This window comes from Scylla paramamosain, chromosome 19 (genome assembly GCF_035594125.1).
Source record: "Scylla paramamosain isolate STU-SP2022 chromosome 19, ASM3559412v1, whole genome shotgun sequence".
Lineage (NCBI taxonomy): Eukaryota > Metazoa > Arthropoda > Malacostraca > Decapoda > Portunidae > Scylla > Scylla paramamosain.
Genome location: NC_087169.1, coordinates 1,807,048 through 1,834,579, shown reverse-complemented (window position 1 = coordinate 1,834,579; position 27,532 = coordinate 1,807,048). Strand labels below are relative to the sequence as shown.

The 27,532-nt window shown below is 41.4% G+C and overlaps 2 long non-coding RNA genes across 2 annotated transcripts; one reads left to right on the top strand and one right to left on the bottom strand.

Annotated features, from left to right (window-relative positions):
* Positions 1-74: 74 nt before the first annotated feature.
* Positions 75-27,073, top strand: LOC135109561 (uncharacterized). Its single transcript, XR_010272755.1, has 3 exons — positions 75-793; positions 2,313-2,450; positions 26,317-27,073. It is a non-coding gene; the product is annotated as an uncharacterized LOC135109561 (long non-coding RNA).
* Positions 4,756-21,597, bottom strand: LOC135110029 (uncharacterized). The gene is made up of 3 exons (XR_010273045.1): positions 21,135-21,597; positions 20,563-20,695; positions 4,756-6,097 (listed from the first exon to the last, which is right to left on the bottom strand). It is a non-coding gene; the product is annotated as an uncharacterized LOC135110029 (long non-coding RNA).
* Positions 27,074-27,532: the final 459 nt, after the last annotated feature.

Here is a 27,532-nt window from a genome sequence, read left to right as displayed (position 1 = left end):
ATGAATAAAAAAGGTGTTTGGAGATAGGTTGGGAATATTATGAATAACTGAGTTACCCACTGATTCTACCCGTTCTCTACGTCAGCATTGAGTCAGGCTATCAGATGACGGTACTGTCGGCAGAGCGGAGTCATGGAAGCTGAAGTCTCTCGCTACCTTAAGAACATAAATAAGGGAAGCTGCAAGAAGCGACCAGGCTTACACGTGGCAGTCCCTGTATGAAATATACCTACCTATTTCCACCTATCATCCCCATCCATAAACCCGTCTAATCTTCCCTTAAAGCTCCCTAATTTGATCAGAGCTTCATGGTTCAGGCTTCTTGAAACTGGTTCATTGTGGGTTTCGGAGCGAGGGTCGAACGCGGGCTATAAGGACAGTGATGCAGGGTATCCTCTGTTTATAAGGGAATCAGGTGATGTATATATGTGTTAGAATCTTATTTAATTGTTTGTGATACGCCTTTTGTTGTTTGAAGCTGAGACGCTCACACGTGACAGACGCCTTCTAACACCTATTGTCCTCTGCTGAATGTACCAGTTAGTGGTCACGGCGGACGGTTATGGCGGCGCGACGTGATTTACGGGAAAAGATCAAAGAAGGAATAGCGTTAGTGTTCACACCAACTCGTCAGACATGGTGTTAAGTGTCGCAGTGCTCTAGTGACGTGAGCCTCAGCTTACATATACGTACTTTGCCGGCTACTTAGATGTGTGCAGGGCAAGATTCCCACAATTAAGGACCGGCGGCTCCCTAACTTCCTCCCGCGCCACGCCAGGAAACCTCGGTAAAGGTAAGCCAACGATGTACTTTACATGGAGGTTACGTAAGGATAGGCAGCCAAGGGAGGGTCGAGGCGATGGATTAGGTAAGGATGGGTGAGATTTGGCTGAGTTACAAGAGATTACGCTAATGACCTAATGGGAATGAAGGCGGCGAATCCTTCTGTTAGATTTGAGGAGGAAGCTCCCGCCACTCCCAGTATTAGGACACCTCGCTTTAGAAACAAGATGGTGGTCAACCATTTTCTCACAAAATGTCGGTCTCTAACTTCATGTCTCACTGAAGTGCGTACTTTTTCCGGTTCAGTATTAAGTGAAGTACGTACTTTTATCCCTCAATTTCCCTCAGTCTTCACAGTGCTGGCCACTGCCGCACTGCTGAAGGTGCTGACGAATACGTAACAGCTAAATATGTTATGACCTTGTCGCCTGCAGCGTTGTTGACAGTGTGACGGCTCTGTAGAGCTACTGCGTGCATAATTAATCTCTAATCCACAATTAACATGTAGTATTATAGCAGTTATATTTTGTCCATTTAAAATTATTATTTGTGATGAAATTAAGTTCTTTTAGATTGTGGGCTGTATTCGTTCCTTATAAAAGAAAATTTATTTTTAAGTATACGTGACCAGCAGCCCCTGCTGGAGGGAATACTGAGTTGGGGGAAGCTGTGGCTTTTACTGTTCTGCTTCATTCAGTTTAGATAAGACGGTGTTGTTTATTATCAAAAACGTCATTGGGGCAACAGGTCCGTTGTTGTATGTTCTTTCCTTTCTTTGTTCCTTTGTGTTCCTTTGTGTTTATTTTCCACCTCCTCATCCATCTACTGCTACTTTTACTGCTCCTCCTCCTCCTCCTGCTCCTGCTCCTCCTCCTCCTCATAAATTAAATCGTAAACTTATCCACCTTCCTTATTTCCTCCTGATTGGTTTCGAACTGAGACGAACCACATAAACTTGATCGTAACTTGTCGGTAAATAAATCACTCTTTGCCTGCCTCGCCTTGGGGGACACTTGAAGTTTCCACCTCCGTCCTCAAGTTGCTGGGGAAAGTTCGCGCATCTTGCCTTCAGTGACGGGAGAAGGAATGAAGGAAAGGAAGGGAAGGGGATTCGAGCGAGGAGAATAAAACAGTATTATATTCTTTCCTTGTCATTCATAATTTATCACCGAGTATGGATCCCTGAAGGTTTGTAGAAATATAGCGCGTGTTTTATTTTTATTTATTTATTTTTTTATTTTTTTTTTGACACTCACATCCTCCTAAGTTCCACCTTAATATCATTTCTCAACAACAGTTCTTACACACAGACCTGTAGCTGTTCATCATGTGGCATTCAAGTCAGTGTTTTTTTTTTCATTTTAAGCGTTAAGTTAGGAGTGATGACGTAAGAGTCCACGTACTTACTAAAAGAACTTGCTAACTTAAAAATAGGAAAACAACACACAGCAGTTTTAAAATAGATGAACAGAAAATAACGGTGACAGTATAATGTAGCCTCCTCGTTGCATTATTTTTCTTTCATACAGATTCATCAACGCCAAGCCAGATAAACACCACACCAGCTTTGCAAACCCATCTGTTTTACATCCTGCCGCCAGCTCCCCTCCGTGTTAAAACATTGGATTCGAGTCGAGGGCCCCATTTCTGTACATTTCTGGCAACAGGTAAATAAATAGATAGATAGATAGATAGATACAGAGATGGATACTGAATAGACAGACTGATAGATAGGTGGATAGAAAGACAAATAGACAAAAAGACAGATAAATAAACAGATAGATTGATAGATGATGATAATAATAGGGGATGTTAGATAGCCTTAAGAACACACACACACACACACACACACACACACACACACACACACACACATACACACTTGTTTATAATGCGTCTGTATAGAAGAAAGTTATGATAAAATTATGCAGGAAAGATGTCCCAGCGAAAGAGAAATGGCGCTGTATTAAATCTGAAAGGAGGAGCAGGAAGAAGAGGAAAATGAAATGGGAAAGTGAGAGAATGCAAAGATTATTCTCTCCCTAATGTTGTTTTTTCCCTCCTTCCTGATTATTTATCCCAAGTTTTTTCCTTTTTTTTATTTCATATTTTCTTCTTTCTTTGTTTCTTTTTGACACGTGTCCGTCATCTACACTTTGTGTGTGTGTGTGTGTGTGTGTGTGTGTGTGTGTGTGTGTGTGTGTGTGTTTTCCGTGTTCTGTCCCACCCTCATTTCCACGCCCGTTAGTTTCACTCTCTTATGTTTTTATTTATTTATTTATTTTTTTCTCCTTCTCTCCTTCACAATGTTTCCTTTACTTAAATTTTTTTTTATTGTTTATAAGCGAATTTTCATGCCTTTATAGTTCATTTACTTCACGTCATATTTCATCGCTATTTACACATGCAGCTATAGAGCGATTGCCCTAATTGCACATTAATTAATAATGGCTGTGTTGACACGTGGATCGTCACACGGTAGTGCTTGCATCAATATTTTCAAAATGACATTTCATGCATATATATATAATATATATATATATATATATATATATATATATATATATATATATATATATATATATATATATATATATATATATATATATATATATATATATATATATATATATATATATATATATATATATATATATATATAGATAGATAGATAGATAGATAGATAGATAGATATGCTATATACAATTTATCGATTACGGTGTGAGTTACGGCGCAGATATTTTATGAACTTTACTTTTTCCACCATAACGTAAAACTTTTACTATACAAATTTGACATGAGGAAAGAGGATGCATAAGAACACACACACACACACACACACACACACACACACACACACACACACACACACACAGAGAGAGAGAGAGAGAGAGAGAGAGAGAGAGAGAGAGAGAGAGAAAGAGAAAATTGGGCTGAGTGGAAGATTGATGGAGTGGGATTCAATTAACTTTTTGCTGGACGGTGCTCGTGGATGTATAATTAAGCATAGTTAATAGGTGATCCTATGAATAATTCTCCCCGCATCTCTCTCCCTTTCTCTATTCTCTCTCTCTCTCTCTCTCTCTCTCTCTCTCTCTCTCTCTCTCTCTCTCTCTCTCTCTCTCTCTCTCTCTCTCTCTCTCTCTCTCTATATATTTTTTTTTCTTTTTTCTATATGTAGGATTGTCCTTCCTACATAAAAAAAAAGTAGTAGTAGTAGTAGTAGTAGTAGTAGTAACAGTAGTAGTAGTGGACCATCATTCTCATCCCTGTTCCCGTAATGCATAAAGTAGATAAACTCAAGAAAATTAAAACTGAATTTGTATGCATGGGATGTATTCCGCCACGGAGATGATTTTCATATCCGACACACACACACACACACACACACACACACACACACACACATACACACACACACACACACACACACACACACACACACACACGTGTATGCGTCACAAGTAGGAATGATAACATGTATAACTTTTCTCTCTTTCCCTTTCATTTATTTTGTATCGTTTTACTTCACTCCATCTTCTGTTATTTTATCAAGTGTAACTAAAATAAATGCATGTGAAAAAGGAGGAAAATAATGACCTCCATCTTTCTCTCTGTTCACTTCACTCAACTTTCTCTTCCTTTTTGAAATGTAGGAATTTAAAAATGAAAGAGTATATCACTCTATTGTTTTCTTCTTTTTGAAATGTAGGTATCTGAAAAATTAATCCATCAAGTCTAAGGAGGAAAATAATAACATACACCTTTCTCCCTTCACTGAAAACAAAATGAAAGAGTATATCACTCTATTGTTTACTTCTTTTTGAAATGTAGGTATCTGAAAATTAATCCATCAAGTCTGAGGAGGAAAATAATAACATACACCTTTCTCCCTTCACTGAAAACAAAAGTATATTTTTGTTCTTTCTTCCTTCCATCTTTTTCTTCACTCCATTTTCTATTCTCTCTTGAAGTTTATCTAAAAAAAAAATTGCACATGTCTGGGTTAGAAAATATAAACAGAAATATACCGTCCTCCCTTGTCTCATTTTAATTTTTCGCTTCACTCCTATTCTGTTTCGAAATGTACCTAAAAACAAGTGCTTATTGTGTCTAAGGAAAAAAAATAACAAAAGTGCATCTTAGAAGAAAATAGCATCTTTCTCTTTTACTTATTATCATCTTTCTGCTTTACTCCACCTCTTGTTCCCTTACCTTTTATAAATGTATCTATAATTGAACACTCATGCCTAAGGAAGAAAACAATAACGAAAAGTCCATCTCTGAAAAAAAAATAATAATAATAATATCATACACTCTTCTCCCTTTACTTATTTTCATCTTTTCGCTTCAGTTCACCTTCCCTTGCCTTGCCTTTTAGAAATGTGTGCAGGTCGTGGGAAGTAAAGTATATCTGTGCGGTCAGTTTCATCCTGAGTTTAGCAGCAGCATCGTCTTCCTTTTTGCTTCCATTTATTGTTTTGCCTTAGCCGGTGCAAGTGCGTGTGGCGGTCAGAACGGATCAGGAGGCTTTCCACTGAATGGCGGGGTCGGGTATATGAACCCCGCTGGTCGCCTCGCCTCGCTTTGTTGAGGAGTAAGAGACGTCTAGAGAGCTGAGTCCAGTCGAGTCCAGCCCTCCAGGATCTGTCTTGCTCTCAGGACGTGCTGCAACGCTGCTTTTTCTATTTTTATTAGCAGTATGTTTCGTCAGTGTTTATAGGGTTCGGTTAGAGGTCTTGGGGAAGAAAACATATTAAGTCGTTCTGATCAAGGAAAGATATCTTTTCTCATTTTTCACTCATTTACTTTTGCTTTCTGCTTCCTGCTGATCAAAAACTATAGACGCAAGCAAATAAAGAGATGGCAACATTTGTCTAGCACTCAAACCATACAGTGTTCAAGTGTGCTGGAGCCTAAGCTGGAATGAATAATACCACGGAAAATTTGAGATCTCTTGATGAAATCACAGCGAAAAAGATTTTGTTGGCAATGGTACAACCCCATAGTACTTGAACCCTGAACGAAGCAAATCCCCATTCGCTTCACTCGAGCAGGCAAGAGGAATTCAAATGTCAAGATTTAAAAAAAGGAAGAGCGAAGAAGAGCAGAGTGGGAGAATGGAAGGGAAGAACAAATGAGAGGAAGAAATAAAATATTGGGAGAGGGAAGAGTGAAAGGTCAATTTTCAGGGTCAGGTTCTGGGTTGGTTTAGTGTGGTGCTAACGAGCCGGTGCGTGGAGAGCTGTGCGGGGCTTGTGTTCCAGGCATCCCGCTGCGGTGTGAGGGGAGGAGCCCGCCACCGCGCTACTAACTGAAATGAAAGAAAATGTATTGTGAAGGATACTGTGAAGCGGTGAGGTTGGGTACTAACGAAAAAAAAAAAAAAAAAACATATTGCAAAGTTGGCAGGAATGTACCGAGAGTTCTTTCTAATAAAATGAAGTAAAAGAGAATGCAATATAGATGCGGTGAGGCTTGCACGCAAATGAATGGACCAAAAAAAATATATATATAAAAAAAAACCTGCCTAATGTTAAATGAATTATGGAAAGAGTATCACCAATAAAAGGAACTAAAAGAAAATGTAACATTGATGTGGTGAGGATGTAGTGAGGGTGCACGATAACAGATGAACTATAAAGAATGTATTATGTTACGTGAAATGGGACAAGAATTCTCAGTAATAAAGCGAGATAAAAGAAAATGTAGTATGAATGTGGCGAGGGTGTGCACTGATAGGTGGACAAAAAGAATACGCAATGATGAATAAGATGTGGCAGGAGTCCACACAAAATAAGACGAACTGAAGGAGAATCTAACATGGCAGCGTGAGTGCACACTTACAGGTGAATTAAAGGAATGTGTTAATATAAAAATGTGACACAATTTCTTACTCTAGGTGCATAAAAAGGAAACGTAGAATATGTGACGTTGGATGTACATTAATGAAAGGACTTACAAATGAATATAACGCAAGAGAAGTTGTGTAGGAAGTTTTCACGAATAATTCAAGTCAGAGAAAATGTGTTGTGAGAAATGCTGTTCGGCTGTGTACAAATAAACGGGCTAAGAGAATACATAATATTGGAGAAAAAAAAAAAAAAGTAAATAAATGAATAAATAAATAAACTAATAAAGTAAATTGCTTTTATTTCCTTATGAAAAATTATTGATATCTCTGAGTGAAGTAATGAAAGAAAATGCAGACTGATCCAGAAAAAAAAGAATAATAGTCTGAGAAAAAGCCATTAGTCACGTAAAGAGTTTTTGTTTATTTACGTTTATAAACATTCATGACTGAAATACTGATAGATGTGACAGGAGGGAGAGAGAGAGAGAGAGAGAGAGAGAGAGAGAGAGAGAGAGAGAGAGAGAGAGAGAGAGAGAGAGAGAGAGAGATGCAACCTTTCTCTCAATTCTCTCTCACTCCACGCACGTCACAATTGCGTCACCACTCTCCCTTGACGTCACAGCCTCTCCCTCTCCCTCGTCTCCCTCCATTGCAGAGCTTCCCAACGCTGGAAACTGCCGCGGGTCTTACGTGAGAGAGAGAGAGAGAGAGAGAGAGAGAGAGAGAGAGAGAGAGAGAGAGAGAGAGAGAGAGAGAGAGAGAGAGAGAGAGTGCACCAGCAACAACTAAAACATGAAGATGAAGAATATGAATAAGAATAACAAGAACAAGAACAACAAAAACAACAACAACAATAATGATAGTAATAATAATAATAATTATAATAATAATAATAATAATAATAATAATAATAATAATAATAATAATAATAATAATAATAATGGTAATGGCAGTAATATTTCACAGATAATTAAGAAGACGTGGAGTGAAAACAGTGGACTGCTTAATGCGGCGCGTAATGTTTTTCTAAATTTGCTGAACGTAATAAATTTCTCGCGTCCTGTCTCTCTCTCTCTCTCTCTCTCTCTCTCTCTCTCTCTCTCTCTCTCTCTCTCTCTCTCTCTCTCTCTCTCTCTCTAGACCAGAAGAGCAAGAGAGAGAGAGAGAGAGAGAGAGAGAGAGAAGTACATGAATGCAAAAAGGCATGAAATTAAAGACGACAGGAACAAATTAATAAGGACAAATACAGGAACTGAATTTCATACTCGCATTCTGAAATTGTTTGTTCTCCTAGTGACTGTTTTCAAAGGTCACAAATAGTCAGTTGGATTCTTGTTGATGTTTTCCTCATTAATGGTACTGAAACCTTGTTAACCCTTTGACTGCCATTGGTACACCTTTCCCTAATTACCAATCACTCTGAGGCATCTTTACTTGTTCTACAGCCACATCCAATCTTTTGAACTGGGAAGAAATTGAGAAATGTATTTTTTTTTTTTTTCATCGCTAACTTTGTCGTAGACGCTTATAAAGACTTGACGCATTGCTTCTGGTGCTGCTGACTGTTGTGTGTGGCAGTGGAAGGGTTAGTCTGTCGCCACAATTATGAAACGATCCTTGGAAACGTCAGTAACTTCCTCTAATTCCTCGCGATTACTTATCACTACAACAGTGAAAGTGTCCTTGAAACGCTATTTAAAATTCCCTTAGAGATTTTATTCTCTTAAAATTTCATTCCGATCATGAAAGTATTTTTTGAAGACTTTAATATCTACAACTCCAGTTCCTTCGAAAATCACAATAATTTCAACTACATTCCTTTAATTGATGAAAGCACCTTTGAAACCTCTAATAATTTGTACTGGAGCTTGTGAAACTACAAATGGAATCATGAAAACCCCAATGAATTCGACTTAAACCTGTTAAATTACCATTGGAATCATGAAAAACCCAATAACTTCCAGTGGAACGTGTTAAAACCACGAGAATAAAAAAAAAATGAAAGCTCCCAATAACTTCCATTAGAGCCTTTAAAACTACCCCTGATAAAAAAAAAAAAAAAACACTCCAGTACCCTTCAGTACAGTACTGTCTGTCAAAGCATTCCAGATAAGACGCTTGGGAAAATTATGTGTGTGTGTGTGTGTGTGTGTGTAGGTGTGAAGAAATAAAATCACTATGTTCATTTTGTTCACAGGGAGATTATAACCACTGCGGAGAATAGTGAAGTGTATGAAGTGTTTATGCAAAGTGTGCCTCATAAAATGACACTTTACGAAGGCCTGTGCAAAATTTAGTTAGTTTGAGTAAGATCCAAAATTTTCAGTCTCTCCACAAATTAGGAAAGAGATTTATGGATTGATTAAAAATGCTTATTAATTGCTCTCTCTCTCTCTCTCTCTCTCTCTCTCTCTCTCTCTCTCTCTCTCTCTCTCTCTCTCTCTCTCTCTCTCTCTCCTAATTAAAGTGACTAGGCCAATTATTTAATTAAAAATGGCGGGGAAGACGAGGAGGAAGAGGAGGAGGAGGAGGTGGAGGTGGAGGAGGAGGAGGAGGAGGAGGAGGAGGAGGAGGAGGAGGAGGAGGAGGAGGAAGAAGAAGAAGAGGAGCTGTATTAGTAATAGCAACAGGAGGAGGAGGAAGAGGAAGATGAGGAGGAAGAAGAATAGTAGATAATAAAGCAAGAAAGGAGGAAAGGAATAAAGATAGAGAAATAGATGAATCAGATTTTCCTCTTATAAGTTCTGTGCTCTTTTTCTTTTTTCTCTTCTCTTTCCTTAATTCCCTTCTCCTCTCTGCTTCCTTCTCCCATTACTTTCCTTTTTTTTTCTTCCAACTGCTTTCTTTCCTCCTGTCCTTCCTTTTAACCCTTCTTCTTCATATTCACTTCCTATCAAGTTTTTTTCCCCCGTTTTAATTTTTATTTCCTCTCTATTTCCTAATCTCTTTCTTTAATTTTTCTTTTTTTTTCCTATGATTTCATTTTTTTTTTTCTTTCAGCTCTTTATCTGGTAGAAATTTCGTCTGTTTCTCAATTCTGTTAATCTCTCTCTCTCTCTCTCTCTCTCTCTCTCTCTCTCTCTCTCTCTCTCTCTCTCTCTCTCTCTCTCTCTCTCTCTCTCTCTCTCTCTCTCAATTTTCCACCCGAATTTTGCTAGTGGTAGAAAATGGACAGAAAGAGAGAGAGAGAGAGAGAGAGAGAGAGAGAGAGAGAGAGAGAGAGAGAGAGAGAGAGAGAGAGAGTGAGAGAGAGAGAGAGAGAGAGAGAGAGAGAGCATGTACAATCATTTCCCCTTTTCACATTGTGTGTGTGTGTGTGTGTGTGTGTGTGTGTGTGTGTGTGTGTGTGTGTGTGTGTGTGTGTGTGTGTGTGTGTGTGTGTGCTCTCTTTCCTGCGTAGGACCACAGCCTACGCACACACACACACACACACACACACACACACACACACACACACACACTAAATGAGGGAAACACGAAAAGTCTATTTTATCTCAAAGGAATTTGAGTGAAAACTGAAAGCAAGATACGAGAAGAGAGAGAGAGAGAGAGAGAGAGAGAGAGAGAGAGAGAGAGAGAGAGAGAGAGAGAGAGAGAGAGAGAGAGAGATGCAAGGAGGAGAGAATGAGATAAAGATAGGAGTGAAGAGCAGAAGGAAAGAAAGGAAGGAGGGAAAGGAAGAAATGAAGAGAACGAAAGAAGGAAGGAAGGAAGGAAGGAAAGAAAATGAGAGAGAAGAAAGGAAAGGAAGGAAGAAAGGTGTAAAGAACAAGAAATGAAAGGAAAGGAAGGAAAGAAGGAGGGAAGACGAAAAGACAAGAATGAAGTGCAGGAAGAAAAAAAAAAGAAGGAAGGGAGGAAAGAAGAAAAGGAAGCTGAAAAAAAGTTTGAAAAAGAAGAAAACCGAAAGAGAGAGAAGGAGAGAGATAAAGAAAGAAAGAAGGTGAAAAGGAAAGGAGGAAGAAAGAAAGGCAAAAGGAAAGGAAAGGAGGAAGAAAAGAAGAAAGGAAGGAAAAGAGGACAAGAGATACAGGAAAAGAGGCGAGGAGGAGGCAAAAATGAGTGGTGGTGTAAAATATCACATCCTCTGGGGCTTCAAAACGAACTCGTATGCTCAGAAAAAGATCACATATTTCCCACCATCTCTCTCTCTCTCTCTCTCTCTCTCTCTCTCTCTCTCTCTCTCTCTCTCTCTCTCTCTCTCTCTCTCTCTCTCTCTCTCTCTCTCTCTCTCTCTCTCTCTCTCTCTTTCTCTTTATCTAAACAATTAAACACACATGTTCATTGTGGCCTCTGCTAAAGTTATCTTTGTGGTGTATAACTATTTTAAAGCATTACTGTGTGTGGTATAATAAATATTAATATTTTGCTAAGATGTATAGGCACATGTATGTAACCAGTGATTAAATCAATGTATAAGTAATAAGCAAATAAATAGATTAATAAACTAGAAAATGATGTGGTTATGTATGTACAGTACTTACAATAGAGGTCATGTGCATCTATATGGCAAGTTCACCGGAGGTCAGACACGACCATATTTTTGTGTCTTTCTTATGGAGGGTTGAGAGTCTGAAGGCGTAACCACTTGTGTGTGGACACTTTCATCTGCTGTGTGGACAGACGTCGTACGTCCACCACAGCCGTGAGGGTGTTCCACCACACTACAGTGGCGGAGGAGAAGGCCCGTTGGTGGGTGCTGGAGCGAGACCCTGGCACCTCCAAGAGGAGATCGTTGCTCAATACCGTTCTCGTATTGCGCTCAGATCTCCTCCAGGTAGCCCTCAGGTCTGCTAGGTGAGGAACATTCTGGATCTGCGCCTTATGAAGCACTGTCAGCGCTGCAACTTTCCGGCGATGATCCAGAGTGTCCCTCAGCACCGGCCCATCCTTCTGTATCTGCTGCTGCTGCTGCTGTTGTCGCTGCCGCCACGGTTGCTGGCGAGGCTGCGTCTGTCTGGCGCCACTGATGAGGCGCTCTGCCCTTCTTTGCTCTTTGTCCAGCAAGTTGAGATGACATCGGGCACTGGACATCCACGTGAGCGGCGCGTACTCCATGATGGGCCTGACTTGAGCCTTGTACAGGGTCAGGAGGCCATCGGAGTCAAGGAGGTGCCTCAGACGCCTCAACAGTGTCACCTTCTAAGACACTTTTCGGGCCACGTCCTCGAGGTGACGGTCGAAGAGCAGCCGCGAGTCCACCTCCACGCCAAGGATGTTTACGCTGTCCTGCAGAGGGATGCTGTTGTCTCTCATCTTCAGCCTTCCACGCACCTCACGCGCGTCCTCGTGAGAGCGGGACACCACCATGGCCTGAGTCTTTTCGGGGGCAAACTTGACTTGCCACCGGTCGCCCCAGGCCATGATGTCTGAGAGCAGTCCATTGACTCTCTCTCTCTCTCTCTCTCTCTCTCTCTCTCTCTCTCTCTCTCTCTCTCTCTCTCTCTCTCTCTCTCTCTCTCTCTCTCTCTCTATCTTAATCTTTACCTTATCATTTTCTCTTTCCCCACTCTTCTTTCTTCTTAATATCTCCTTTCTCATTCCTTCCTCTTTCACTCTCCCCTCGCTTGCTCTCTCTAGTTATCATTCCTCTCATTTTCCATTTCTAATTCTCTTCCTCTTAGCATCCTCCTTCTCATTCCCTTCCCTTCGCTCTCTTCCGCCTGTTGTGCTCTGACCCACTTCCCATCGCCGCGGGAAGACACAGGACACGGAGATACGCTCAACATTCTTGACCTTTTCCTGACCTCTAATCCTTCTGCTTATGCCGTCAGCCTTTCTTCTTCGTTGGGCTCCTCCCATCACAATCTCATATTTTTATCTTGTCCTATCGCTCCAATCCCTCCTCAGGATCCCCCTAAGCGAAGGTGCCTCTGGCGTTTTGCCTCTGCTAGTTGGAGGGACCTGAGGAGGTATTTTGCTGATTTTCCTTGGAATGACTACTGCTTCCGTGTCAGAGACCCGTCTTTGTGTGCTGAGCGCATAACAGAGGTGATAGTGACTGGCATGGAGGTATACATTCCTCACTCTTTTTCTCGTCCTAAACCTTCTAAACCTTGGTTTAACACAGCTTGTTCTCGTGCTATACATGATAGAGAGGTGGCCCACAAAAGGTACTTAAGCCTTCCATCACCAGAATCTCATGCACTTTATATTTCTGCCCGGAACCATGCCAAGTCTGTTCTCCAACTAGCCAAAAACTCCTTCATTAACAGAAAATGTCAAAACCTTTCAAGATCTAACTCCCCTCGTGATTTCTGGCATCTAGCCAAAAATATCTCCAATATCTTTGCTTCTTCTTCTTTCCCTCCTCTATTTCAACCAGATGGCACCACTGCTATCACATCTATTTCTAAAGCTGAACTCTTCGCTCAAACCTTTGCTAAAAACTCTACCTTGTACGATTCTGGGCTTGTTCCTCCTTCTCCTCCACCCTCTGGCTACTTCATGCCACGTATTAAAATTCTTCGCAATGTTTTCCATGCCCTCGCTGGCTTAAACCCTCGGAAGGCTTATGGACTTGATGGGGTCCCTCCTATTGTTCTCCGAAATTGTGCCTCCGTGCTCGCACCTTGCCTAGTCAAACTCTTTCAGCTCCGTCTGTCAACATCTACCTTTCCTTCTTGCTGGAAGTTTGCCTATATTCCACCTGTTCCTAAAAGGGGTGACCGTTCTAATCCCTCAAACTACCGTCCTATTGCATTAGTTTCCTGCCTATCTAAAGTTTTTGAATCTATCCTCAACAGGAAGAATCTTAAACATCTATCACTTCACAACCTTCTATCTGATCGCCAGTATGGGTTCCGTCAAGGCCGCTCTACTGGTGATCTTCTGGCTTTCCTTACTGAGTCTTGGTCATCCTCTTTTAGAGATTTTGGTGAAACTTTTGCTGTTGCCTTGGACATATCAAAAGCTTTTGATAGAGTCTGGCACAAAGCTTTCAGTTCCAAACTACCCTCCTACGGTTTCTATCCTTCTCTCTGTAACTTCACCTCAAGTTTCCTTTCTGACCGTTCTATTACTGCTGTGGTAGACGGTCACTGTTCTTCTCTTAAATCTATTAACAGTGGTGTTCCTCAGGATTCTGCCCTGTCACCCACTCTCTTCTTATTATTCATTAATGATCTTCTAAACCAAACTTCTTGTCCTATCCACTCCTACAGTGATGATACCACCCTGCACTTATCCACGTCTTTTCATAGACGTCCAACCCTTCAGGAGGTAAACATATCACGCAGGGAAGCCACAGAACGCTTGACTTCTGATCTTTCTAAAATTTCTGATTGGGGCAGAGCAAACTTGGTATTGTTCAATGCCTCAAAAACTCAATTCCTCCATCTATCAACTCGACACAACCTTCCAGACAACTATCCCCTCTTCTTCAATGACACTCAATTGTCCCCCTCTTCTACACTGAACATCCTCGGTCTGTCCTTTACTTATAATCTGAACTGTAAACTTCACATCTCATTTCTAGCTAAAACAGCTTCTATGAAGTTAGGTGTTCTGAGACTTCTCCGCCAATTTTTTTCACACCCCCAGCTGCTAACTCTGTACAAGGGCCTTATCCGTCCATGTATGGAGTATGCTTCACATGTCTGGGGGGTTCCACTCATACTGCTTTTTTAGACAGGGTGGAATCAAAAGCTTTTCGTCTCATCAACTCCTCTCCTCTAACTGACTGTCTTCAGCCTCTCTCTCACCGCCGCAGTGTTGCATATCTAGCTGTCTTCTATCGCTTTTTTCATGCTAACTGCTCTTCTGATCTTGCTATCTGGATGCCTCCCCTCCTTCCGCGGCCTCGCTGCACAAGACTTTCTTCTTTCTCTCACCCCTATTCTGTCCACCTCTCTAACGCAAGAGTTAACCAGTATTCTCAATCATTCATCCCTTTCTCTGGTAAACTCTGGAACTCACTGCCTGCTTCTGTATTTCCATCTTCCTATGACTTGAATTCCTTCAAGAGGGAGGTTTCAAGACACTTATTCATCAATTTTTGACCACTGCTTTGACCCTTTTATGGGACTGCCATTTCAGTGGGCATTTTTTTTATTAGATTTTTGTTGCCCTTGGCCAGTGCCCTTCCTACTTAAAAAAAAAAAAAAATGTATAGGCGACATCATTAATATAGCAATGTTAATACTTGTGAAATGATTATAATTTATCATTGAAAACCAAAGTGTACTCGCTACACAGCAAACCATTCAGGCAAATCTTAACGAGTGTTTGCTGTCAGTGAGGCGAGAGTGAAGTGTCGCCTTTCACGCCTCAGCGAGCCACACTCTGGCCTCCTGCCGGGTAGTGTGTGTTGCCTCATAGGAAAGCATACTCGCCTCACACATGACACCTCTGCCACCAGATCATGTGTTCGTTTATCTGTCTGTCTGTCTCTAATATCAGTTGACAAGCACGTGGATGCAATTTAATTACTGATTTATTTTTATATCTTTACTTCGGTCCACCGCCCGGCCATCACAAGTCTCCGGAGGATGGTTGCCACCCTTCATGTACAGCGCTGGTGGAATACATGCCTTGTCCTTGCCTGCTAGTTTGTCAATGTTCTCGCAAGAAAAATATATCACACAATGTATATACCAAAGTATATATCATTTTATCTAAATTATCATTTTATCTAAATGAGACGTTGATCAAACATTTAATGGCAATGATGCAGACGTTGTAATGAAGATGAACACAAACACCACGTGACTGCGTGACGCGAGTGGCACAACAAACAATAACAACACACAGCTCGCTCAGTGGGCGTGGTCTTAAGAGTATGATCACTCGGGAACGAAGACACCAAAACGCCTGCAACATAATTCCTTTTTACTTATAGAACTACTAAGATACTCTCATGTATAACACAACTCTTTATTTTTCCACCATCATGGCGACTCCTACACCAGCCTCAGAGTCCCCATCTGGGGAGGGGACCATAAATGTCCCCAGGTCGGACTGCCTTTCTGTCGACGACCCTAAGTGTCTTGACACCCCCCCTCAACTTTTTCTTCATTAACTTGTGCAACATTCGCGGTCTAAGATCTAATTTTCAATCTGTAGAACACCACCTCTCCTCTTCTAAACTTCATTTTCTTTTCCTCACTGAAACTCAGGTGTCTGAGGCAACTGACAGTAGCCTCTTTTCTGTTCACTCCTACTTTCTCTATCCTCATTTTCGATCCAAAGCTGGATGATGCGTTTATGTGTGAAACGACTTAATCTGCTCTTATGCCCACGCTCTAGAATCTTCAGAGTTTTCCACCATCTGGCTACGACTACAGAGTCACTCTCAAACTAAATTCATCTGTGCTGTATACCTCTCACCTAACTCCTCTGTTTATAAGAAATTCTTTGACTACTTAACTTCCAAAGTGGAGCACATTCTGACTCTCTTCCCTTTTTTACAGATCTCCGTCCTTGGAGACTTCAATGTTCACCACCAGCTTTGGCTTTCCTCCGTCTTCACTGACCATCCTAGTGAACTAGCCTTCAACTTCGCTATCCTCCACGACCTAGAGCAATTGGTGCAACACCCTACTCGTATTCCTGACCGTCTTGGAGATACGCTCAACATTCTTGACCTTTTCCTGACCTCTAATCCTTCTGCTTATGCTGTCACCCTTTCTTTTCCGTTGGGCTCCTCCCATCACAATCTCGTATCTGTATTTTGTCCTATCGCTCCAATCCCTCCTCAGGATCCCCCTAAGCGAAGGTGCCTCTGGCGTTTTGCCTCTGCAAGTTGGGGGGACCTGAGGAGGTATTTTTCTGATTTTCCTTGGAATGACTACTGCTTCCGTGTCAGAGACCCGTCTTTGTGTGCTGAGCGCGTAACAGAGGTGATAGTGTCTTGCATGGAGGCGTACATTCCTCACTCTTTTTCTCGTCCTAAACCTTCCAAACCTTGGTTTAACACAGCTTGTCCTCGTGCTATACATGATAGAGAGGTGGCCCACAAATGGTACTTAAGCCTTCCATCACCAGAATCTTATGCACTTTATATTTCTGCCCGGAACCATGCCAAGTCTGTTCTCCAGCTAGCTAAAAACTCCTTCATTAACAGAAAGTGTCAAAACCTTTCAAGATCTAACTCCCCTCGTGACTTCTGGCATCTAGCCAAAAATATCTCCAATAACTTTGCTTCTTCTTCTTTCCCTCCTCTACTTCAACCAGATGGCACCACTGCTATCACATCTATTTCTAAAGCTGAACTCTTCGCTCAAACCTTTGCTAAAAACTCTTCCTTGGACGATTCAGGTCTTGTTCCTCCCTCTCCTCCACCCTCCGACTACTTCATGCTGCCTTTTAAAATTCTTCGCAATGATGTTTTCACATCATGTGTGTTTTCACACACACACACACACACACACACACACACACACACACACACACACACACACACACACACCAAAGCGTACCCACCACCACCACCACCACCACCGTCACCACAACAACACCAAAACATCCTCCCTTTCTCGTGGTGGTGATAAATCTGAATGGTAAGGGAAGGGAAAGGAGAGAGGGAAGGAAGGAGGAAGGAAGAAAGGAAGGAAGGAAGAGCAGGGGGGGAGAAAAAGGAAAGGAGTGGAGGGGTAAAAGTGTGGATAGACGAATGGGAAAGAGGGAAGGCAAGTGACACCAACACCGTGGGGGAAGCGAACGTGGATAAGAGTGAACAGTGGAGAGAGAGAGAGAGAGAGAGAGAGAGAGAGAGAGAGAGAGAGAGAGAGAGAGAGAGAGACTGCCACGTGTAGACCAGACCACTTCCTTTAGCTTCTCTCCTATAATAGTAACTATAATATTAATAATTATAATAATACCGCTACTACTACTACTACTACTACTACTACTACTACTACTACTACTACTACTACTACTACTACTACTACTACTACTACTACTAAACTACTACTACTACTACTACTACTACTACTACTACTACTACTACTAGCAATAATCTGTGCACTGTTTTTTTTTTACATACACAAAACACAGAAAATACACAAAAAATAAAATACAGTTAAACTTTTCATGAATATATAATTCATATAACTGAAATTATTATTATTATTATTATTATTATTATTATTATTATTATTATTATTATTATTATTATTATTATTACTATTATCATTATTATTATTACTATTATTATTATTATTATTTATTATTATTATTATTATTATTATTATTATTGTTGTTGTTGTTGTTGTTGTTGTTTTTGATGATGTTGGTGATGGTAGTGGTGATGATGGTAGTATTCATCTTAAAAGAACGTTGGTTTAAAGGTTCCTGAGCCCTGACTGGCCAGCCAGCAGCCAATAACGAGAGAGCATTATCCTGCCATGTGTAGAAATGTGTAGAAATAAATAAAGAAAGAGATGAACCAGTACAACTAATAAGTACACAAAAAAATAAGTGATTAATTATATATATATCAATAAACAAACGAAAAATAAATGGAAGAAAAGTATTGAAGAAGAAAAAGAAGAAGAAGAAGAAGAAGTAAAATTCCTTTACGTGCTTATAATAAAAATTACAACAACAACAACAACAACAACAACAACAACAACAACAACAACAACAACAATGATAATAATAACAAAAGCATTTCCTTTCTAATTATGCAAAACAATTCAATAAAATAAACAAAAAATAAAATAAGCAACAAATAAAAATGCCAAATAAAAAAATCATGATCACTTTTTATATAAACGCTCCCTCTTGGTCCCTCTCCCTTTCTCCCTCTCCCTCTCTCCCTCCCTTCTTTTTTCATCAATCTCTCTCTCTCTCTCTCTCTCTCTCTCTCTCTCTCTCTCTCTCTCTCTCTCTCTCTCTCTCTCTTGTACTTCTTCCTCCTCTCCCTTCCTGCTTCTTCACACTATGAGAATATTCACGAAAAATTACATATTGGCTATGACTTGTGTGTGTGTGTGTGGGGGGGGGTGTGCCATATATTTGGTCAGTTTTCCTTCAGCCACTGTCTACACTACTGGTAATTGCACAGTATCCATCATTGCTGTTGTAACTCAACAAAAAATGGAGTGCATTTTCTTCCCTCTGGCTTTTTTTTTTTTTTTTCTTTTTCTTTTTCGTAGATATGAGTGTGTTCCTGCGTTGAACAAGTCCATGTATTTTAATTAAGTAGACCTTTGTGTGTCGCTCAAGTACCGAACGGCCTGGAAACACTGAGCCAAAGGGACGCCGCTCAGTCTGCAGCCAGTGTGGCGGCGTATCTTGTGTGGTGCGCGTGTGTATCGCATTGTGTTCCTCCTCAAAGACTTAGTGGTGGTCAAGATAACCAGGATTGGCCAAACCCTCCCCGAAGTGTGCTACCAGTAGTGTACCAGGTGTGTTGAGTAGCCGCCACGTGTACAGCCACACGTGTGTTGTGTACAGAAAGATCTTCTGCGTGTTTTGCAAGTTCCATCATGCCGCTGGCCCGGGAAACTGCACCGCCACGATCTCAAACAGAACGCCATTCTGTTGTGAAAGTCTGAGACGCCTCCGTCCCCCTCTCCCACTCCTCTCCCCACCACTCACCAACCACTCCTTCCAGTCCCCCTTCCGCCAGCACCTTCTGCTCCTTCTGCCCTTCTGCGAAGGGGCTGCTAGCCACTACCTGCCAGCACTCCTTCCTGCCCTTACCCGCCTCCCACTTTTTCCTGCCCCTTCCTACAACCCACTCCTTCCTAACCCCAACATCGTCAACAACAACAATAACAACAACAACAACAATAACAGTCGCCACCACCACCACCACCACCACCACCACCAACAACAACAACAACAACAACAATAATACAGTAACCAGTGGATTTATTTATTTATTTATTTATTTGTTTATTCATTTATTTATTTGTTTTTTTTTCTTTTATTATTTATTTTTTAATTTTTTATTTATTTATTTATTTTTCTTTTACGTAATGAAGGGAGACGAGCATGAAGCTTTTAGCGAGGCACACAACACCAGCAAGACAAAGACGAACAATCAAGAGACACACACTGCTTGCTGATATTCGCTTTCTTCAACTTCTCCCCTTTTATCGGAAATGAAACAATCACCGTCTCTTTTAGTCTGGGTCGTGCACAGGGGGAAGGACCGCGAACCTTCACTGAAAGCAAAAAAAAAAAAAAAAAAAAAAAAAAAACACGGGAAAAAAAACACACACACACACACAAATGAGGTAGGGGATGTTACCTACCCCTTTTATCCTTTTATCAGCGAGATAACAGCTCCTTAGCGTTGAAACAAAGGAATAAGAGAGAGAGAGAGAGAGAGAGAGAGAGAGAGAGAGAGAGAGAGAGAGAGAGAGAGAGAGAGAGAGAGAGAGAGAGAGAGAGAGAGAGAAACAGGCAGACCTGGTGGCTGATTGACTGACTAAATGAGATTGAGATTGAGAGGAAAACCCACAGAAAAGGAAAGAAAGAAAGGAGAATAAGAGGACACACACACACACACACACACACACACACACACTTGGTAATAAGGAGACATTATTTACGTAAAGCCCTTCTTGTCAAGCCTAGTAAGAGCCAATGACGCAAACAAAACACTACCAATAATTTTTGTTTACTATTATTCAGTAGGACACGCAGCTTCCTGTAATGCGTGTGAACTGTCTTAGCTTAACCACTCTTCATAAGGAAAGTTTAATCTTGAAATGGAAGCCTTTTCCTGTGATAGATCCAACAGGCAGTGAAGTATTCCGAATTACTCTGCGAACAATACCTCAAATAATTCATCTGATTCAGTAACCACAATTAACAACTAACCTCATAAAAAAAAGAAAGAAAAAATGACGTGAAACTCCGGCCTGCAATATCTTAATCATGCAGCTTAAGGTTCAAATCCTGGAACAAAGGACAACACAGGGTCAGACAAGGCTTGGGTAGAAAATTAGCAGCAGACCATTTAAAAATACCTCAGTCATCCCTTGACTCAGTTGACGCCCGGCGGCAGAGGCCCATTTTCTCTGAAGCCACGGAGTTCACAGGGTTCACAAGGAGGGCGAGGCTGCGGGACCTGAGCGGGCGTGCGTGTGGCGATTCGGAAGCCTGGGAAGAAATAAAAGGGGGAAAGAAAAAGTATGTCATTGATAAGATTGAGTCAAAAAAAAAAAAAAAAGATAAATAAATAAGAAATAATACTGTAAATATGTAGATAAGGATACAGTCAAAACACGAGAGGCGTGAAAGGAGAATAAAATGGTTGAGAGTGACAAAACAGAAATGTGAGGAGGAAGAAGAGGAATGAGTGTTAAGAAATGATGATAAAAGTGGAATGTAGAGCCGAGATACGAAGAGGCTAAAGCAAGGAGAGCATGAAGGCTGAGGAGATGATGAGGAGTGAGGGACAGTGAGTAACAAGGAAGCCGATGAAGGAACGTGACCCGGACACCAAATTAATAATGTTTGTCAAGTAGAAGGAAACAGAGAAAGAAGATGTGGCAACGTGCACGACCTGAAGCATTCGTATCTTTAGTATCTTTAGTACCTTTCCTTCCTCATCCCGTGCCTGCCTGCTCTCCTCCACTAATCCACACTGCGTCACCCTCCACCCTGCACTGCTTATTTCCTCATGTCCCACGCTCACTCTCCACTGCACACTACATCCACTGCCTCGTCCACCAACCCTTCTCCTCCTCATCCCATAGTCCATCCTGCGGCCTTGACTCGCTGGCTGCTTGTTTCCTGTCCATCACTATCCCCTTCACTTCGTGCTTTGCGTTGTTCAACCTTCATTTTCTCCTGAGAGCTGTCCTCTCTCACCCCTTCCTTTGCCTTGCCTTCTTTAGAGTGGTGTCTTGTGTTTTACCATGAAACTGCTTTCGTGCTTTTTTTTTCGATCATATTTCATCGTATCTTTAGTATTTTTGTTTCCCCGTAGTTTTGCCGCGTGGCGCCGTTTTATCCCGTTGTTGTGGCGTTTAGAATGAAACAATTAATATCACTTCTTGTCTAACGCCCCCTGCTGCCCATCAGTAAGAGGAATGGCAGGTGTGAGACTTCCTGCACCATCCACACACTGTCACGAGTTTCACAGAGTTTCACAGAGTTGATCTGTAACGCCTTGTCATGTCATAAGGACTGTTTTCAAAAGACAAAGAAATTACTTTTCTATCTGAAGAGTATTTTTTCGAATAATGAAACAAAATATTTGTTGAACCTCCCCTAAAAACTTGAAAACCCTCACAACTTGTACTAGAGGCTGCTACAGGCGGTCGAGGAGAGACACCAAGACGCTTGCAAATATCCATATCCCAGTGAAGCCGCGTGGTGTGTTCCTCTGTGTCTGCGACAGTTATGCACTTGTTGTCTCCTTGCATTAGTGAAAGGAATGTTCTCATACGCAAGTGCACCTCTCGTGTGTGTGTGTGTGTGTGTGTGTGTGTGAGTGTGTGACCGCTAGACTTCGTGTACAGGGAAACCACTTCTCCACTCATCATCTCCCAATGTATCGTGGTCACTTTACACTCATTTTTCTATTCTCTGCTTGTGTACTTTGTTTTATTCAATCCTTATGTTTTGGTGTATTTTCTCTTCTCTTGTCAGTGTGTACTTAGGTTTAACAGGAAGGTGTGTGTGTGTGTGTGTGTGTGTGTGTGTGTGTGTGTGTGCTGGGTTTGACTTTACGAATTTACGAAACTGTTTAAGGCTCATAAATCTCATAATAAAAGTGTCTGTGATTAATATTCACCTCAGTCAAGCTCCCTACATTCATCTATTTAAAGACCCCTTGATAAAACTGCTCTATAACTTCATGAAAATACGCGATTATGTGCTGAAAGATGATTGAGTAAATGGAGACAAAGCTAGTATAGTTACCCCGAGTAAAGCTGCGAATCGTTTTCTGTGGTGAGCGGTCGGGGAGGAAAGATAGTGAAAACGGGTGTTTCTCTCCTCTAGACGGACGAGCAGTCACCGGCAACTCAGTTATTCCATGTGTACAGGGAAGTTTTGGGCCTCACTAACTACATGAAAATAACAACAAGAATATTCAAGTATCTATGCTCTCTCTCTCTCTCTCTCTCTCTCTCTCTCTCTCTCTCTCTCTCTCTCTCTCTCTCTCTCTCTCTCTCTCTCTCTCTCTCTCTCCACTATCCCATCATCTTTCTCTCTTTTTCATTTTTTTTTTTGTCCGTTTTCTCTATACGAGCAGTCATTGGGTGTTGTTTTTCACACTGGTGTCATGCTGCTTAATTTTGCGGTTATTGTCACACCTTATTAACTTAGTCATCCCTCGTGTCACCTCCATTTTCCTTATTCCTTCTATCTCATTATCACGCTCTTGTTTCATTCTTTTCCTTCTTTCCTTTCCATCTCTCTCCTTTTTTCCTCCTTGTCACTCTCGGTCTCAGCTTTCTCCCATCTCTCTCTCTCTCTCTCTCTCTCTCTCTCTCTCTCTCTCTCTCTCTCTCTCTCTCTGTTATCTACCTTACAATTCTCACCTCTTTCCCTTCACTGTTGCCTCTCCTCCCATTCTTCTCTCCTTGGCCCTCTTCCTGCATCTCTCAGTTCTCTTTCGCCTCCATATTCGTGGTGGGCAGCCCGGCGCTAACAGCCACAGACAGGCTACCATACATGTCCCTTCTCTAGCATCATGAGTTGTGGCGGCGGCTCCAGCAGTCTTCCCAAGCACTCCTCACGCTGGCGGGAACTACTGGCCGGAATGGTGAGGGCCCCGCAGCGCCACAGGTGTATTAAGACTCGGGAGTGCGAGCTTTCTTGTACCCTGATGTGTTGGGTTGCAGCGTTTGTAGGTACACGTTCCTCTGTTTTGTTTTATGAGCTATCATGACTGTTGTTACTGTTACTGTGACTGAAGCCAAGCAAGGGACGAGAGTTAGGAAGCTTGGAGAGGCTGGAGTGTCAAGAACTGTGGTGTTTTCACTTGGGTTTTCTTTTCTTTCCATCTGGTTGTGACAGCCTCCGTTGGGGACTTGTGCCTTCTCCCCACACGAGTGGCACCAACAAGGGACAAGGAAAAGAAGGGAAAAAGATATGTAATGGGAAGAAGAAAATATTTATATGGTAAATGCTACTACGTCCAATGATTTTTCTTTTAAATGATTGCAAACTTTTATTACTTGGCAGTGAACGCTAAAATATCAAAATTTGTGTAGTAACAGTTTAAGTTTAATAGCAATATACAAGGAAATGTAGTTAACATGCACCAACGGTAGACTGACGTTACCTGTGTGTCAAAGGTGAAGAAATCTCTGGATCTGAGATAACCTGACAGCGAGTGAAGGGTGAGGGACCATTAATCTGGCAGTGTACAGCGACGCCGCCTCAGCGACGCCTCAGAGCCAACACGCAATGGAAGAGCAACATTTCCTGCAATGAAACGTTTGTGTTCTTGCACCTTTTTCACGCAAACACTTGTACCAGTGATACTATCGCCGCTCCAGTCATCACACCATCACAGCCACAACAGTTACAAGTTCACCTGTCCATATGCACCACATTTATTGCCACAACTAATGCCATGTTCACGACCACACACACTGCCACTGCTAAAACCACCTTCAGCACCACCTCTACCACCACCACCACCACCAACAAGCACATTTGATGCCGGATTTCAAAGCAGACATACCTACATACACATAAAGGTGATTTCAAATGCTACAAGACAACTACCACGCTACTGTCGAAGAATCTGTTTTTCGTGATGGCGTCGGTCAGAGATGGTAGTGGGCATCCTGAGTCAGACAGAATTTGGTTGGCATTTCTACTTTTATGTTTGTTTCCAGGACAGGACATTACCTGCGCCCCTCGCGTGTGACTGACGGTCCCCCTACTGGTCAAATACAAGGCCACAGAAAAGAAAACGGTCAGGTGTCCTGTTGTGTGAAGGTATTTACTAGTCAGCTGCATCCAAAAATGTGGCAATACTGAGTCTTCCCTTTGTCTGAAAACTTTCTTACTTTTCCGCATTCAAAGTTCATCCATTCCTTCACTGAAAAGCATTCCCCCCTCTCCGCTCTCTCTCTCTCTCTCTCTCTCTCTCCTCTCTCTCTCTCTCTCTCTCTCTCTCTCTCTCTCTCTCTCTCTCTCTCTCTCTCTCTCTCTCTCTCTCTCCTCTCGCTTTCAGTGTCCCTGTGTGTTTGTGTCTTTAATGGCGTGCGTTGTGGCTGCTCTCTCTCCTCACTCTGGCCAAAACTAGACCAAACCTCACAAAACTGGCATAAAGAATAAATTGAAAATAAAATGACAATAAACAAGACATAAACGCAAGGCAAACAACAACAAGTAACGAAATGACAACACGGCGGTTTGATCTTGATGTTGATGCTACAGGCGGTTCGGGAATACTCCAGAACCAGGCCTTTATAACTTCAGCTCCTGTAGGAAAACGGAAAATAATGGCAAACAGAAAAACAGGCATCATGTTTCACACCATTAATTCCTACAACATCTAGCGCGACACGTTTTGTCTTTCACAGCCTCAATCATCCTTTCATTCGTCTCCTCACACCGTCCCAGCAGCAACGCCATCCACTCCCTACCTGTCTTCTCCACTCTGACGTTCCCCAGTTCCCTCAGCACCACTTGCGTCATCTCATCGCTGTGTCTGGCATACTTCACACACTCCAGCACTACATGCCCCACCGCCTCATCCTCTCTCATGTCACACATCTGGCACACTTTGCTTCAACACTGAGACCATCTGTAAAATTATTTGGGAAACACTATCCATTTATTTTTATTCATTTTGTTTAAAGAATGTCAATGTTTGACTCAAGTTTAGGTACACAGCAGCAGCAAAGGTAATGTGCAATAGGCGTCTGATATATATATATATATATATATATATATATATATATATATATATATATATATATATATATATATATATATATATATATATATATATATATATATATATATATATATATATATATATATATATATATATATATATATATATATATATATATATATATATATGTGGTGTAGTACTGAACTTAGTGAGGAATGGTGACATGGGCTTCCATGTTTTATATATGCAAATGCATGTTTTGACTATATTTAAACATAAGTGCATATTTATCACTTTTTTTCCTTAACACTTCATATTTTTTTAGTTTTTGTGTGTTTATGATGAATATTGTATATGTAATATTATCTTAATCATAATTTCTTGTAAATCTCATAATGAACAATTTAAAACAGATTGTGAGCAGGATTATGGCGCACACTTGGTAAGTGGCAGCCCTACACTCAGTTAACACGGTGTAATGAGGTGTATTTGTGCTTTATACACCAAAAACTTGTCTGGCTGTTTTCTTTCCATATTGCACAAATAGCACAGTCCCACTCTGAGCTGATGTAAGGAATGCACCGGTGGGTTTGTCTTGTTAAGTAAAGGATTATGTTAGTGCGTAGTGTTTGCCTCTTTAGTGCTTCACAAAAAAGTGCCACTCAGCCACAACTCTTTTGTAAGTCTTTGTAGTACACCACTGCACAAAACTTATGTCATTTCCTTGTAGATCTTGTTTGTATTTTATTCCAGCATGCTCAAGCCCACGGGTGATTTCTTTCAGTGATATGCAGGCCTCACGTACACTTCATTCTTTGTCAGTGTCGTGCTGTATTCGCGGTGATCAGTGAACTGCTGGCTGATGCAGATCTAGTCTTCTCTTGGGGACTTATTGTCTGCATGTTGACAGGCTGGATCAGCAGAGGAGCCGACACCGCACAGCTCGGCGCTCTTCCCCTGTGCCTGAGCAACACTGCGCTGACACGTCTGTCCGATGCAGGGAGGAGACAGCAAGCGAGAGGCGAGGCTTGGCGCAGTTTTGACATGTTAGGCAGTTAGTGTTCTTAACTAGAGTAAATACACTTGAGAAAAGTAATATACGTGGGGAAAAGGTTTTCAGTTCAGGTTTCCCATGAGATGAAAGTAAAAGGCATGTAGAAAGGTTTGTGTTAGCAATTGTAGATGCAGTTATGGTAGAAAGTTTGTGGGAAAGGGAAATTGTTACATGTTAAGTGTCTTGTTGGGGCAATGGAAGTAAGTGGAAGGAAGGAGAGGCTTTGCTGAGTTTAGCTTTGTCTGAGTATTACTGTATTTGATTAGCATAAAGAGTTGTGAAATTTTTTTTTCTACACATATTTCAATAGTTCTGGAAATAATATCTTCACATATAGCATATAACATGGATGGTGTGTTTCACTTGTTAATTTTGAGGGTAATTTCTATAGTGTGCGTCCTTTACTTTCCGTTTTCTCTCACGGTTAAGGCTTCCTGTCGTTCTCTTTCATGGCAGACTATGGTATCTCGCCTTGGGTCGGTTCACCTAACAAACTTTACACATTTTCATTCTTATCTCAGTTATATTTGTGTACTTTGTAATTCCTAAACTGGTGTATACCTTTAAAGGACACTACTACTACTGTGTCATGTGTATAATCACGTTGAAGAAAATAGCCTATCCTGTTTACGAATTCAGGTTTTTTCTTTCCTCTTAAAGTCCACCAGACTGATACACTTAAATGTGAAAGGAGTGGTTGTAACCCCCTTAGAGGGCTTGGATACTATCTACCATAGTTCCACAACAGAAGGGCACCAAGCAATCCTTCGCGTGAGGCCCCAGGATGCCAGAAAGGGCCTGGTTAACCGAGGAAAGAATACTGGATGACTTGTGATGTCAGAGTAAAAAATCAATAAGGGAGAGGAAAGGAAAGCTTCGAGTGAGGTTAGTTAGTCAGTCAATGCAGTAAAAATATAAGAAAGGAACAGCTGATAAGCAATAGGTCTTCTAATCCTGCCAGTGGAGGGAAGTGGAGAGGGAAAGAGAAGATCCTTGCAGATTCCACATACTCAGTAGAGAAATTTGACGGAATGAGGTGAGTGTAGTAGACTAACACGAGAGTAGGAGAGGC